The sequence below is a fragment of the Onychostruthus taczanowskii genome, unplaced genomic scaffold, assembly GCF_017590055.1.
Source record: "Onychostruthus taczanowskii isolate IOZ18803 unplaced genomic scaffold, ASM1759005v1 scaffold30, whole genome shotgun sequence".
In the NCBI taxonomy this organism is placed as follows: domain Eukaryota; kingdom Metazoa; phylum Chordata; class Aves; order Passeriformes; family Passeridae; genus Onychostruthus; species Onychostruthus taczanowskii.
The window spans coordinates 1,728,613-1,733,741 of NW_024500350.1; positions in this window are offsets into that span (position 1 = coordinate 1,728,613).

Here is a 5,129-nt window from a genome sequence, read left to right on the forward strand (position 1 = left end):
ATGGACCAAGGCACGTACTGGGGCTGGTTCCTTCAGGAGTTCATCCCTTCAGAAAACCTCTCCCTATGGAGGCAGCAGGCTCACAGGAATGGAGCATCTAGCATTTAGGTCTGCCTACTCTTCTCTCTTAGCTACCTGCCTCCCAACACAGCTCGGCCGTGCGAGGAAGACAACGTGCTCATGGGCCTGCCACCGAGGGGTCCCCACAGTCCCCGGGTGCTGTTCCTCCATCACCCCAGAGAGGGCTTGATTGTGAGAACTTCATGGGCAGTAGGTTAAACGTGGCTATGCCCAGAAAGTGGGGAGAGCCAGAGTGTTTTCCAGTTGGGTCATCCTGCATGCAATAAATATAGCAAGTGAGTGTCTGTGGCTGTGTTGTCTCTGCAGGCTGTGGCTGAAGGCACAGCTACTCCTCCTCCATGCAATCCCATGCCCTGCAGCCCTATCCACACAGGTTTTGTAGACTCTTGCTCTCCCTGATCTTCCAGCACTGAACCCCTAATGTGTCCTGCCTATGAGTCCATATTTTTAAAGATTTTGTTATATTTGTATTTAAAACTGAAAACCAACGGGACTTTGCTTCCTGGTCATTTGGACACCTCTAAAAGAGGGACTTGAACACCAAAGTGGTGCAGTCCCACCCAACAGAACTTGCTATTTCTTTAGGTGAACTAAAAGGTAGTTACTCTTCTGTGTAACTTCCACCACTAAGTCCTTCCTGAAACAAGCAATTCTCATATCCCAAATATTCTTCCCTAGTATCTACCCTGTTGTGGAGCATCCCCTGGGTTTATGGGATGTGAAAATTATATCAGCTGCTCCTTCCCCTTTCCCAAGGGCTCTTGTAGCTGATGGTATTCAGGAACTCCAACATACCTAAAATAATCCATGAGAGTAGAGGTTTTCTCCCCCTCCTTCATCTACCAGACCAGCAGCATAGCCTCTACTTCCATATAGCCTAGCTGGAATTTGTAGTCTGGGCTCCAGGAAGAAACTGTTCCCAGTCTGGCAGGCTCAGCATACTCAGCTCCCATGACCTTCCCAGTGGTAGGAAGTGCCCAGCATTACAGCAAGTTTCCAGTCTGAGATCTTCCCAGGCTCTGTCCCAGGCTCTGCAGGGTCTCTGGTTATTGTCAGGCTGTTGTTTGTGGCCATCTCAGCTGCCATGATTGCTGGGCAATCTGTTTATTTACAATAGGGAAAACCATTGCACACAGCCTGGAGCACCCACTCCCAGCCTGTTTCCTTTGGTAGAACACTGCTGGTCTGTCATGGACCAGGAGAGAAACTCTCCTGAAGCACAGGAGCATGGCCAGGTGAGGATCCTGTCCCAGCACAACCCAGGAGCCCCGGAGCAGTGCAGCTCCCAGGAATCCTCGGGTCCCAGGCTGCTCTTGGGCTTGGCTTTGCTCCCCTGGGATGGCTGAAAGCAGGAGCATCAATCAGGTGCCCAGCAGGTGAGTTTGCTGCCTGCCTTCCTCATCCTGCTCTGGGGTGAATAATGGATTGGGGGAGTGCTCTGTAACTACGAGACTTGGAGTTCTGGTAATTAGGCAGACAGTTAATCATTCTGGACATAGTGCTCCCTAACTGCGTGGCAGAGGGATTTACCTGGGGCTGGGTGAAGTAGTTAAGACATGATTAGGTGGCTGAGCAGTTTAGTCTAGTCTGAGAAACATTCACTAAAAATCCTTTTGTTTGCTGCCAAGCACCACTTATCTGCAGAAAGTAGCTCATGTCATGTCTTGATGTGTCCCATACGAAGCATCACCCAGCCATGGGGCATTCCCCAGAGCCTTGCTCTCTGGCAGGCTTGTGAGTTGCTCAGGAGGAGCCAGGTAGGAATTTTCCTCCCTTCCCAGGGTGATGGTGCTGCACTGTGTCTTTCCCAGAGCAGTTATTTCAACACAGCTGCTGTTCCCTTTGCTGGCAGTGGAGCTGGTAAGAAATGTTTAAAGTTAAGTCAGTTGCTTCAATTTTTGGGCTAGGTTTGCTCCAGTGTTTTATTTATGTTTCTGGAGTGGATGAATGTCCTTGGTATTTATTTTTTACTGCAGATCTTTTAAAAACAAAACAAAAAGGAAGCTCTTCTGCAAACAGTTTGTCTGGTACAACATGAGCGTTGTTTGCATAGAGCAAACAGCGCAGCATTGACTTTACAACATGTATGCAAAGGCAGGGAAATGATTCCCACAGCAGAATTCATCCATCTTTCCATGGATTCATCCACAAATATGTGCCTCCAAGCTGGCTGTCACCACACAAAGGCCATGAGATGCAAGAGCACAGCTGTCAGGTTGTGCTGCAATTGTTTTGTTGGGATTGCAGTTACTAGGAGAGCACATGTGTGCACCTGCATGAAAAACAGGAGTGCAGAAGTTTGGCTTCCGTAAATTAGATCTGACTTTTGAGTATTTAAGTAGAACATAACTGTGAAATAGTGTGTGGCAACTTCTAATGGAAAGCAGCCCCACCCTGAGACATCACTGGGCTGCAGAACCATCAGCCCCTTGTTCTGTCACTGAAATTCACTGAAAACCAAGTAAAACAAAACTCCTTAACACCAATGTAGAGTTAAGAAGAGGCATCATTTATTACAGGACAAGCTCCACCTAATGTGCACATGATTCTCTAAAAATGCATTGCTTACATACAATCACCACATGCATATTATAAGTGCCTATTACCATAAAACCCTCCCCATGCTCCCAGGTTCAGGTTTTTTTATAGCCTTGTTTTGGCTGCATTCCTAAGCCAGATGTTTTAGGAATTCAATAGGTCCTCGCTGAGAAAGCAGCTCCTGCATACCCTGTTTCTTTTTGCTAAAAGTACAAAGGCACAGCACAAATTGGATTAACCCTTTTGGTATCAATTCCCCCCTTTGAAACATCTGAAATTCCTTAAGGCCATTTGATAAGTTCCAACTCAATTTCTATCTATAGTCACCTATACTCCCACAAGATTATGACTGATCATTTTGCAAACACAACCAATAGCAGTGCTGATAATTATTACAGCTACAATCACAGTTAGGATGGTTTCCAGTATTCCAGCCAGCCCTCCTCTCAGGGACCATCACACTATTCCTTGAAGAATTTTATTGAACCAATTAGTTTCAGGATAGCTTTGCTATCCTCAGCAACTGCCCACATTTTGTGGTCTTTGGAGATCTTCTGTTACATTTGGGATGTGTACACAACAACATTCTCTATCCAGTTTTAAATATCCACAGCCCCTTGTTCTTTGGTCAGCAATAGATCTAAGGCCATTCTCTTTTGTAATGTCAGATTATCATATTGAATCACCATTGACAGATTTACAGGGATAATTCCCCAAGGAATAGGTTCCCCTGCTGAACTGGGGATAGGGAGGCAGTCTGTAATGCTGGACAGATTGTGCATCTTACCAAACCCTTGGATTCAAGTCAATATTAAATTTTCTTCTTCATTTTCTTTCAAACTAATTTTTCTTCAATATTAAATTTTCTTCAAATTTTATACAGAAAAACTTTATAATAATTTAAAATTATTTTTAATTAAAAAATTAAAATTAAATTAATTTAAATTAATTTCAAATTTAAAATAATTTCAAATAAAATAATTTCAAATTTAAATCATTTCAAATTCTTTTATCTCCACCTAAAGATAAAATAACTCCCATGAATATTAGTCTATACATTTCGCTGCTCATTTGCAGATGTCTTCAACATTTTCAGCTGCAAGGGTCTGGTGTTTTCCACGATTCAGTCTGAGTCAGAAGTCCTCTTAAATTGGGAGCAATGGATCCAGGAGTTAATTCCTTTCACTTTCACAGCTGGTCTTGTAGCCATCAGAACCAGAGAAGGTCCTTTCCACTGCTCCTGAAGTGCCTCAGGTTCCCAGATCTGGATGTGTGTGAGATCCCCAGGCTGAAATGAGTGAACTGGGGTGTCTAGGGTAAGAGGTTCTGAGAGAATGACAAACATTTTTTGTTCATTCAAGGGTTTCCCTAATAAAATTAAATATTTCCCAATTCCCAATTTGTTCCTCAGATCCAGAGGAAGTTGCAGCAGAATATGATCTCCCAAACATCATTTCATACAGGCTCACCTTCAGGTTAATTTGGGACTGTACTCTAACTCATAGCAAGTCTGGTGGTAACACCTGTAGCCATTTTAAGAAAGCTTAAAACATTTTGCCAGTCTGTCTCTTTAAAATCTGATTCATTCACTCAACCCTCCTGCTAGATTGCAGTCCCCATGGAGTATGTAAATCCCAACTTATACCCAACTGCTTACCAAGCTGCTGTAACACTTCAGATATGAAATGGGATCCCCTATCAGATGACATCCCAATAGGAACCCCTAACCAGGGTATGATCTCTTTGAAGAGTACCTTGGTGACTTTCCTGGCCTTGTTGGTGCAGCAGGGGAAAACTTCTGGCCACCTGGAAAAGGTGTCCAATAAATAATACCAGGAGATACCAGTATGATGTGGTAGCTCAGGAGAAACAATTTATCAGTAATTCCTGGGGGTGTTTCCTCTATTAGTGATCCATGGAGGCAGTCCTTTTGAATTCAAAGGATTATTTTTAAGACATATCAGGCATTTTTCTGCAACAGACTTGACACTTTTTGTCATAGGGACACTGGTATCTGAGTCCTTGGACCAGTCACCACAGCACTGATTCCCCAGTGGGTTTGCTGGTATTTCTCCTTGACAATTTACAACATTACTTGGGGTGGGACTATGATCTGGTTGTTGGGAGTTACCATCCATCCTCTCTGATTTGGGATTTTAAGTAAGTAGCTAATTTTAAATCTGCCTGACTATACCCAGGGCTAACTTCTGGGAGTGAAACAGCTTTCTTAGGTATTAATGCCAGGATGCCTTGTTGTGCAACCTCTTGTGCAGATTTATCTGCAAGTCTGTTTCCTACAAGAATTTGGGACTCCCCACACTCACGTGCCCTGAAATGTAGTACAGATACTTCTCTGGGCAACTGGGTGGCATCAAGGAAGGACAATATTTCTTGTGTTTATTGATCAGAGATGCCTGTGCTGTTAACAGGCCTCTTTCCTTCCATATGGTTCCACGGGCAACTCCAAAAGCACATTTCAAGTCAGTCCATATGTTCATTCCTCCTCCTGC